Below are 12,039 nucleotides of genomic sequence, written 5' to 3'. Positions count from 1 at the left end.
CCTACCCGCAGTAGTATCAGTTAGCTGTTAGCTGGAGTTAGAAACCTCTGAACCAGCCCTTTCATGTGCTTTCTGCATCTTTCTGGGTCTTTCTGTACATTACTGATGGATCCAGGAACACCATTCTTCTCATATTTAGAATGGCAATCGGGATGTTTGGATTTCAGGTGATAAATTAAACCCGACTTGGAGAAACTCTTTGCAGATACACCCCCTCTTGAAATTTCAGCATTGCATGTTTTGCAAATCGCTATCCGCACACCGCAGACATGTTGCTCTCAACCGTGTGCTGGCTGCGCTTTTTTATTGAGTCATTACAATTGTTTCGTCTGATATACCGCAAAGTTTCCCAGTAGGGGCAAGCTCATTTAAGTCTTAAAATACCGTATTGAACTCAAGCGAAGCGAACACGCACATCATAAAAACAAAACGTAACATGAACGTAAGAGCCGCATGAAACCAGCCAAAGAGCCGCATGCGGTTCGGAAGCCGCGGGTTGGCCACACCTGAACTAGACCAATGCTGATGTCTTGTGGGCTGAGCCAGATGGTCTTGTCTGTGACATCCAATTTGGTCAGCTGCAGGGCAGTGATTTAATGGAGGACTTCTCTCTTTATGAAGCGTCTGAGTAGACTCTGTCAAAAGACAAACACAAAAATGTCCGGTGCGGCACATTAATCACCGGCATCAAATTGTCTGATTTTGATGCACAATGTATCCACTATTTTTTTTACACATACTAACCACAAACTCCACATTGTCAAAACATATCAATTGAGCCCAATCAGTGGTGATTATAATGTTAGAGAGCAACTCACCCCCCTACCAGCAGGTGTACTGCACCTACATTTCTGATTTGAAAAATGTGGCAAAAGGAGGCGTTGCCTAGCAGACCGAGGGACGCGCGGGGGGAGTGGGGGCTCAACAATTCCTTGCTATTCCAACTCGCTACGAAGGTGTGGCCGAGACTGGGCATATTTTATACTCCACAGTAGTGATGCCCGATTCAAATTCAAGTACAGTGTAAAGTTTTAAGCTGAAGAGGGCACCACGCTAACGGTTTTTGGTAGAAAATGTACTAAAATGTACTAAAATACCAAAATTAAATACCAGACATGTAGACATTACTATTAGACACTTATTTATACAGTTTATCAGCAAAGAAAAATGATTTGGGGTGAGTTGCACTTTAAGTAAATTATTACCATCATCAACTCAGTCAGGTCCTTCGGAAGGAATGGAAGCACAGGCTCATCTGTCTGATATTTTTTCAGGAAGGGAGTGAAGGTCCTGGCAAGTGCCATGTAGAACTGCAATTTGGCCAAGATGAGTGGATCCTTCATGGCTGCTGCAAATGTGTCATAAGATGCTAACAGAGAGAGGCAGACAGTAAGGCAGGACATTTCAACTTAGCCATATATAACAAAAACAATGACGAGGCCACACCAGCACCAGGGTTAGGACACAGTCACAGACCTATTCACAGCATTTAAGAACGGCCTACCTGTTCCATGGTTCGAGAGTTTCTTCGATTTCACGGCTTCCATGTACAAGAGCAGTGATGGTCAGACTTCCAGGGCTCTCTGCACACCCGGAAGGTTTTCCACCCAACGATGGGCACAGAAAGAAAGGGGGAACACTGTAGACTTGGTTACTGTCAAGTCAAGTCAAGTTTATTTCTATAGCGCTTTTCACAACAGACATTGTCTCAAAGCAGCTTTACAGAAATCAACAATCAAGGTGAATGGTGTGCATTTATCCCTGATGAGCAGCCATGGTGACTGTGGCAAGGAAAAACTCCCTTAGATGTTATAAGGAAGAAACCTTGAGAGGAACCAGACTTAAAAGGGGAACCTATCCTCATTTGGGTGACATCAAGAGTTTGATCATAAATCTTTCAACAATACAGAACACTGGAGAGTAAAAACTAACATGAGCACTGGAGTATGAGGTTATAAGTAAATGTTCTTTCTACAGTCTTTGGTATAAAAGTAGGAGCTACTGAGCTCAACATTTGTGATCATCACAGATCCAGCATCAGCTTCTCCATGCCAGAGCCTTTAAACACTCCAGGCGGTCCAATGTCAAACTCCACACATGCAGTGGGATCCAATTGGCACTGGTACGTCTCTAGATGGTTCAGGAGGTACTGTGATTTAATCCTCTCTCCTGGCAGGCACATTGAGAAACAGTGTGTGCATTGCTTTCAGCAACTTGTCCAGCTGCCATGCAGTGAACCCACACTTGAATGCGTTGTGTAGCGTGTGTAGGCCACAGATCCCCACACAAATGAGCTGAGCACCTGAAGATTTCATTGCAAAACTTATTAGAAACCAAAATCATATTTTGTATCACATGGAGATGGTTTTGAACTGCATATGTTGCACCCATGCATAAATTTTTGCTCTGTAGCAATATGATTGTTTGTTCAATGTAAAGTGCACTACAAATGAAATGCATTTATTATATTATAATAATTATTAATAGATCACACATACCCACAAACAGTAATAGCATTCTAAACTGCTCACCTCCATACTGCTCAGTGTGATCTTTCTGGAAAAGGTCGAAGAGTTTCCAATTCACACTGGGCATATTCATTGAAATGGACACCAGGTCCCTGAGGTTCAGTCTGTCCATACATTCCTGAGAAAAAAAGGTTGCATTTGATTACTCAAATAAGAGGACTGGATGAGCACATTGTTAAGGGAAATAACTAATTGGTCATGTAATATTGCAGTTACAGAAGAGAATATGCACACAAGTTGAGTCTACCAATATAAATTGATGAGCTTTTAAAGTAAAACATGATTATCCTAATTTTGAGATGCGACAGCAGGTCTTGTGCAGTGGAATGTCCCATAAACTGAGAGCCCAGATATATGGACTGAACCTGTCCCTCGTTCCAGAAGCGGACGTGCACATCCAGCTGTTTGTTTTTCGTAGTCTCGTTGAGACTCTCATCAAACATAAGAACGAACGGTGATTTGTTGACTTTGGACACCAGTTCTTCTTTGATGCGGAGAGCTAAACCAAACTTGGCTATGTAAGCTGTTTTGTCAGGACCGCAAGTAAACGTTTTAGTGATGTCGGAGTCAGGGAACATGCACTTGAAAAGCTCCGAGATACCCTCATTTCCACTGTAGGACTGGTGTTTAGCGATTGCATTAAGAGTCCACAACACCTCGGCTTTCATTGTTGGTGTGGACCCAAAAGCTGTGCGCAGATCCACTCTAGTTGCGGCCATAGCTGGAGGGTCTGCAGCGCTAGCAGCAAGCTGGCTAACATTAGCTCCTGTTGCCACTTCAGGCACATTAGCAGATAGCTGGCTAACAGTTGGTTGAAACACTCAGGCGATGGAAGGAGTTTGTTTTTGTCCATTGAGAGCGTTTATGTGCTTGGACGACTTGGCATGAGACTCTAATGCCTTCATTCCCATTGTACCTAGCTGAATCCTTTTTTTGCATATGGTGCAAAACGCCTCAAAAACATTGTTGTCCACTGGTTTTAACCAATGACGAAAAGAGTTTTTAATCCAGCCACGCTTCATTAAATTTACATTTCCCCATAACCTCAGAACGAAATTAGTAGCTAGCTAACGTAAAAACAAACTAAAAATATAACTGCGTGCGTCAGTCAACCTTTCCTGTTGAATGATGAGTTTTTTATTGATTTCTCGCGCTTCTCCTTTGCTTGTTGTGTTGTAGTCTATGGCTGTGGTGTCGTAGCGCGTGATCTTCCTTTTCTGAAGGCATCGCGTGTTCGCAGTATTTTGTACGGTGACCAAATACTCAAGTCTTAATAGACCATTTCAACAGCTATTCGTTTATGTCAGGAAGTGACGTCTTTGGTCCTGGGACATTTCCGGTTAGCTAACGCGCACATTGAAAAAACATTGTGGGAATTTTACACAGTGATATTGACATTTATTATTGCGATTAAAAATTTTCAGTTAAACTAGGATTGTTGACCATGTTGTTCATGCTCTCTCAGACCAGGAACTAACTTGCTGATATAAAAAGAACACATGACACTTGGTTTACAGCAGTGAAGGCTGGATTCTGACTAACAACTTGGGGATCTCTACTGTTACCTAAAACCTACAACACAGGATAATTTGAATTTAATATGAATTAGATAAGACATGATATCCAGCATTGCATTGCATGCAGCTTCATGTTTATTCATGGCCATCAGATGAAGCATTTAAACACACACACACTGTCCCACCACAACAAGAATCAGAGCAACATGGCTTCACACTTCACAGAATCTACCCACGAACATTTCTAAATGTATGAAATAAACGTTTAACTCGGTATGAAAAATGTCACTACCGTCAAACACGTAAAATGCTTTCCTAATCAGAAGCCATTGATGAACTCTGAAGTCCGTCCTGTTGAAAGCAAGAGATGCTGCCTTTAAATCTGGCAACGTAGAGGACTACAACAGAGCCAGGGCCAACCTGAAAAGAGGCATTAGGAGAGACAAACTCACATTCAAACTCCACAAAGAAGAGCACTTCCACAACTCTGACCCCAGACGCAGGTGGAAAGGCGTCCTGACCATCACGGACTACAAACCTACAGCTCAACCAACCAGCAGTGCCTTCCAACCGGACGAACTCAATCACTTTTTTGCTCGTTTCGATCAAGGCATAGGACATTTCACCTCAACCACGGACTCTTCTACTGCTTACAGTCCACTTTCACTCTCAACAACGGCTGTCAATTCAGCGTTTAGTAGAGTGGATGCACACAAGGCAGCTGGCCCGGATGGCATACCTGGACGTGTTCTCAGAGCATGCACTGGACAACTGGCACAGGTTTTCACCGACATTTTCAACCTGTCACTGGCCCAAGCCACAGTTTCTACATGCCTGAAGACTGCAACCATCATACCAGTGCCTTAGCACTCAGCTGCTGAATGCCTGAATGCCTTTCGCCCAGTTGCACTCACCCCTATCGCTATGAAGTGCTTTGAGAAACTGGTCCTGAATCACCTCACTGCAGGCCTACCACCTACACTGGACCCACACTAGTTTGCCTATCGCCCAAACAGGTCAACAGAGGATGCAGTTTCCACAGCTCTTCATTTAGCTCTCACCCATCAGGATAAAAGCAACACCTACATCAAAATGCTGTTTATTGACTTTAGCCTTGCGTTCAAAACAGTCCTCCCCACTGTACTGATCACTAAGCTTAGTGACTTGGGTATCTGCACCTCCACTTGCAGATGGATTCTGGACTTTTTTTACCAACAGACCTCAATCTGTTAGGTTGGACAACCAGGTATCCTCAACCCTCATTCTGAACACTGGCATCCCACAGGGCTGTGTTCTGAGCCCATTATTCTACTCCCTCCCTAACTTCACCCATGATTGTGCTCATCCGTATAACTTAAACATCTTCAAACTGGTGCAGATGACACCACCGCGGTCGGCCAGATCGACAACAATGCCGAAATGGCCTACATGGAAGAGATCCGAAGCCTGACAGTGTGATGTGCCACCAACATCCTGACCCTCAACGCCTCGAAGACTAAAGAGCTCATCGTGGACTTTCAGAAATCCAACAGCAGGAGACATCTACCGGTCAACATCAATGGAACTGAGGTAGAGAGAGTCTCCAGCTTCAAGTTTCTGGGAGTTAACATCTCTGAGGATCTGTCCTGGCACCAGAACACTTCAGCTCTGGTTAAGAAAGCACAACAATGCCTGTACTTCTTAAGAAGTCTCAAGAAAGCTCATCGGTCCCCAGGGATTTTAACGAGTTTCTACCGCTGCATCATCGAGAGCATCCTGATCAACTCCATCACTGTATGGTACGGAGGCTCCATTGTGTGTGAACGTAAAGCCCTGCAAATGCTGGTCAAAATCACTAAATGCATCACTAGCACCTAACTACCTGCCATTGAACACCTTCACCACAGCAGATGTCTGCGCAGAGCTCACAACATTATTAATGACTCTTCACATCCCAGTCACAAACTGTTTAACCTGCTTCCATCAATAAAGAGATACAGGAACATACACACCAGAACCAGCAGGTTCAGGGACAGCTTTTTTTTCCCTCCACCATCATACTACTGAACTCTACACTACACCGCTAGAGCAAAACAAACACAAAACAAAACACTGTATATAACCTCTGTACTATACATGTACATATTACATATCTTTTTTTACTTCTCAATACATTTGCACTATTATTTATATGTATCTCTATCACTACTGTACATTCTGCCCAACATTTCACATTCATGTATATGTGTATATAATGTGTTATTTGTTACACACATACACATACACACACACACATATATATATATATATATATATATATATATATATATATATATATATATATTAAATGCCATAGCCTTAAAACATCTATCTGTAGAAATGTGTAAATGATGGGTGGAAAAAACACCCATACATGACCAAGCTACAGCTCCTCTGAGAGTTTAAAAGGACTTTAAATTAGGCAGACAGAGCAATAAATTAAATAAGTTTAAAAAAATAAATAAATGCATCTTTTATTAAAAAAAGATACGACTGGTAAACTCTGGCGCTAACTAGCGTGTTAGCGATAACTAGCGTTAGCCGGCGCTAGCCAGCCAAATAGCTAACCTCAACATTGTATGTATGTATGTAGCTTGTAGCCTGTTTATAAACCGTCAGTTTATTAATATACTAGTAAGAATTATTGTGATGTAGCTGCAAGGTCACTGGCTACATAGTGAGAAAAAATATATAATGAAATAAACAATGTTAAATTAAACTTACCTCTTTACAAATCTTTTGGGTGTGAAACGGAGTGACGCGGAGCAGAAAGTCCTTCCCATTTTATAGCAGTCGATCACGTGATATCCGTTACCTCTTCTCATTGGCTAAAACATTAATTATTTCCTGAAGTGTGAATGAAAACTTACACACTTCCGGAAGCGTCTCTCACATGTAATTCTGCCTAGAGGGCGCTCGAGAGCAGAAAATCCACACACCGATTTTTATTACGTTGTGGGCCAAAAAAAAAAAAAAAAAGCAGGATGCATATCAGGGCTGCATCCTGAGCATGTTTAAATAGATAAACGGTTTGGGGCCCGGCATTGTGGGCCCCACAACGTCTTTGGGACCCACATCGTTGGTGTGCTCCCTGTCACATACAGACACACACATATATATATACACACACCTAAATACAGACACACTCCCAACACACATACACAAACATCCTCACATTCACACATACAGACACACGCATGTATATATATATATATATATATATATATATATATATATATATATATATATATATATATATATATATATACACACAAACACACATACACACACACACTCATACACACCTACATACAGACACACTCCCAACATACACAAACATCCTTACATTCACACATACAGACACACACGTGTATATAAACACACACACACACACACACACACTCACACTCACACACACACACACTCACACATCTACATACAGACACACTCCCAACACACATGCACAAACGTCCACACATTTACACATACAGACAAATTCATATGCATGTGAAAGTCTTGTGGTTTTTGATACATGTGCATGCTTCTTTTCTTTCTATGCGATAAACATTGTAATAGTCAAAAGCACATGGAAATGTCTGTGGACGTGAAATTAGTAAAAAATAATATTTTGTCTCTAACGTAAGAACGCATTTAAAATGGAGAAAAAAAGAGAAGATTTTATCAGACTGGCTCACACACACAGTCAAGTTGAAGGTTTTAGGGTCACCACACCGAAATCCTATTAAACTGCTCTGGGATGAACTGGATCTCAAGGTCAAAAAGAATCACACCTTATGCAAGTTTAAAAAAAAAAGCATGGTAAAGCATTTTAGCTGAATTTTTGTAGAAACGAACTTTCCGAATACCAAGAACATGTGAAACTGTAATTCATAAAACACCTGGACATTTATATATTTATTTGGTCAAAATAAATATTCATACCATTACAATATCAAGTTTTTTCTGTGTGTATTAAAACTGTGTGGGAGGATGATTTACGGCTTAAACAATTAAAATAAAAGCTCTAAGTCCCGTATCCACGACGGAGGGTCAGTCTCTGAGAGCTATTTGTGTTATGGTGCCTATGGAGAGCTCCTGCGGCGTGGATACGGGACTTAGAGCTTTTATTTTAATTAAGGTTTTGCCTTAAAGCTAGTTTTCTTCAGGGGCCCCTGAGGGCCATCTTGTTGCTGTCAAAAGGCTTCTAGGAACCCAATTTACATTTTTGTCCGTTAAGAGCACTTAAGGTTGTCTCTTCGCGTTTTTTCGAAAAAAAAATGTTAAAAATTAATCTAAGTCCCATATCAGCGACGGAGATTCGGGCTCCGAGAGCTATTTGTGTCACGGTGCCTATGGAGAGCCCCTGCATCGTGGATACAGGACTTAGAGGTTTGGCCGTAGAGCTGACGGTCCTGAGGGCCCTCGTGTTGCTGTCAAAAGGCAGGTGGTCTCAAGCATTTTGTAACACTATATTCTACCAGCCATATTTGGGTTTTTTTTACCAGCAAGATTTAGTTTATTATGCAAAAGTTATTCCGAAATATATAAACACAAACACCAGCTGAAGTTCTGTGACGTAAACAAAGGAATAAACATCTAAATTACAACACTATTGTTTGGTTGGAGTAAAAATGCTTTACAGCATGTTGTTTACTGGACCCTTATCTTTCCTAATAAACCGGGATTAGCAGCATTGGATGTGTTTGTGACTCGTTATTACAATAATATGCATGTTGTTGTTGTGTACTGCTTACACACATTCAGCAAATACATTCGTTATACGTTTTCCATTAAAAACAGTGATCTGAAATGGCTTAGAGCTTTAGAATGATGTATAGTTAGTCATGGTTACTATTTTCCCTTTTTATTTAATCTATTTCTAAACATTAACAAATGAGAACAATGGGATATCGGTTGCGCTCATGCAACAACGAAGCCTATAAGGTTTTAACCAAAAAAAAGTCTCCAAAGTTCCCTACTGCAAATCAACTCTAAACCATTAACCCTAACAGGAACTCTAACCCCTAACACAAAAACCTTACCCTAACCCTAACCCCAACACTAACCCTAAGGCTAACGCTAACGCTAACCCAAACCCTAAACCCAACACTAACCCTAATCCTAACCCCAACCCTAAACACTAACACATTAACATAACCCTAACCCCAACACTAACCCTAAATCATAATCCTAACCGCTAACCTTAACCCCAACTCTAAATCCTAACCCTAAACCCTAAATCCTAACCCTAACCCCAACACTAACCAAAACTTTACTTATAAAACACTAAATGGTTTATCTCCCATGTATCCAGTCTTTTAACAAGCTACAATCCGTCACGCCCTGAGATCTTAAAACTCTGGACATCTAGTAGTTCCTAGAATATCAAAGTCCACTAAAGGTGGTAGATCATTTTCACATTTAGCTCGTAAACTTTGAAATAGTCTTCCTGACATTGTTCGGGGCTTCAACACACTCTCCCTGTTTAATTGCAGATTAAAAACCTATCTTTTTAGCAAAGCCTACACATAATATACGTCACATATCATAAACTTGTGCTCCAGAACATCTGATCACATGCACATTATAAACTTGTGCTGTTTATATCATGAACAGCAGCTACGCTAATATCTCTCCACTGCTTCTCTTTCTCTCCCCATCCCGAGGCATCCAGAGGTTTGGCCAGCTCCAGTCACGTCCCACCTTATGAAGATTATGGACCTTACCTAGAGACGTACCAGTGCCAATTGGATCCCACTTAATGTGTGGAGTTTTGACATTGGACCTCCTGGAGTGTTTAAAGGCTCTGGCATGGAGAAGCTGGTGTTGGATCTGTGATGATCACAAATGTTGAGCTATTTTATGAGTTGCTCAGTAGCTCCTAGTTTTATAACCATAATGACTGTATAAGACTGTAGAAAGAACATTACTTATACTCACACACTCCAGTGTTCATATTAGTTCTCTCTCTTGAGTGTTCTATATTGAAAGATTTATGATCACACTCTTGATGTCACCCAAATGACGATGGGTTCCCCTTTTGAGTCTGGTTCCTCTCAAGGTTAATTCCTCATAACATCTAAGGGAGTTTTTCCTTGCCACAGTCACCACGGCTTGCTCAGCAGGGATAAATGCACACCATTCACCTTGACTGTTGATTTCTGTAAAGCTGCTTTGAGACAATGTCTCTTGTGAAAAGCGCTATAGAAATAAACTTGACTTGACTTGAATAACCCTAAACCCTAACTCTATCTGCTAACCTTAACCCCAACCCCAACCCTAAATCCTAATCTTAACACTAAATCCTAACCCTAACCACTAACCTTAACTCCAAACCTAACACTGACCTCTAACCCTAAAATATAAACCTAACCCTAACACATAAACCTAACCCTAACCTTAACCCCAACCCTAACACTAACGCAAACCCCAACCCTAACCCCAACACTAACCCTGAGGCTATCCCTAACCCCTTACACATAAACCTAACCCTAACCACAAACCTAACCACAACCCTAAAACCAACCATAAACCTAACCCTAATCCCAAACCTAACCCTAGCCCCAAACCTAACCATAACCATAACCCTAATTTAAAATGATAGTATGCATACCTAAAATTCTAGTATGCATACTTAAAATTCTAGTATGCAAACTTAAATTTCTATATACTAGCATTAGAAAAATTGGGTAAATAAAATTTGGTAATTGAAAATGTCTTTTCAAAAGATTGCTTTATTATTTTGTCTTTTGTGTGAACGACTTGTTTGGATTTCACCACAACTCTATCCCTAACCCTAGCCCTAAAACGGATGGGAATCCCTCAAGGTCATGGTCCTATAGGCCAGCTCGCAATAGTCTGTGCCCCTGAGAAAAAAGCAGAGATAATTTGGAATCAGAAACTAAGTACTATTTATCCCCAAAGCCTAAATGAGAGTTGAATACAGCTGTAAGATATCCTTAATCACTAGTCCTAGATTAGGTTGACCCAGAACACTCAATTCTTGTCTTTATTCTCTTTTCATACGCTTATGCTGTGAAAAAACCTAAACTGTTGCCTTTTGGTATGGCTAATCCGTGTTTTGTTTCTTCTGCTAAACGAATAACATGACCAAATGTGGAGTTATTCATGACCAGATGTACAGTTTTTACTCACCTCTAAGTTGGAGGTCCTGGGACTCAGCCTGCCGCTGTGTCATTGGATCTCTAACTTCCTGACAGACAGACCACCAACCCTTACGGGTGGGCAAACACACTTCATCCACCCTCACCTCAGCACTGGAGCTCCCCAGGGTTGTGTTCTGAGCCCCCTGCTGTACTCACTGTACACATATGACTGTGTGGCCACTTCCAACTCCACCACCATCATCAAGTTTGCTGACGACACCGTTGTGGTGGGCCTGATCTCCAACAACGACGAGACGGCCTACTCACAGGAGATTAAAAACCTGGAGAGATGGTGCCAGGAGAACAACCTTCTCCTGAACGTCAGCAAGACTAAGGAGTTGATTGTGGACTTCAGCACAAAGCAGGAGTGGTCATACCAACCGCTAAACATCAGCGGGACCCCAGTATAGAGAGTGGGCAGTTTCCAGTAGCTAGGTGTTCACATCACACAGGACCTGTCTTGGTCCTGTCGCACCAACACCCTGGTGAAGAAGGCCCGGCAGTGTCTGTACCATCTGAGACGCTTAAGGGACTTTAAACTTCCCTCTCAGGTGCTAAAGACTTTCTACACCTGCACCATTTAGAGCGTTCTGATGGGTAGCATCACCTTCTGGTTCGGCAACAGCACCATGCAGGACAGACGAGCCCTCCAGAAGGTGATGCGTTCAGCTGAACGTACCATCCACACCGAGCTCCCTAACCTGCAGGACATCTACAGCACGCGGTGCTGGACTAGGGCCAGGAAGATTATGAAGGACCTCAGCCATCCCAACAATGGACTCTTTGTTGCGTTCAGGGAAACGCTTCCGC

The 12,039-nt window shown here is 41.8% G+C and overlaps 1 long non-coding RNA gene across 1 annotated transcript; it reads right to left on the bottom strand.

Moving 5' to 3' along the window:
- Positions 1–413: 413 nt before the first annotated feature.
- LOC124383944 lies at positions 414–6,856 on the bottom strand. The gene is made up of 5 exons (XR_006925308.1): positions 6,788–6,856; positions 2,532–2,646; positions 1,505–1,583; positions 1,206–1,369; positions 414–635 (listed from the first exon to the last, which is right to left on the bottom strand). It is a non-coding gene; the product is annotated as an uncharacterized LOC124383944 (long non-coding RNA).
- Between the last annotated feature and the right edge of the window lie 5,183 nt (positions 6,857–12,039).

Source organism: Silurus meridionalis, chromosome 4, assembly GCF_014805685.1.
Source record: "Silurus meridionalis isolate SWU-2019-XX chromosome 4, ASM1480568v1, whole genome shotgun sequence".
In the NCBI taxonomy this organism is placed as follows: domain Eukaryota; kingdom Metazoa; phylum Chordata; class Actinopteri; order Siluriformes; family Siluridae; genus Silurus; species Silurus meridionalis.
The sequence above is the reverse complement of the archived record's forward strand: the minus strand, read 5'-3'. Positions and strand labels throughout refer to the sequence as shown.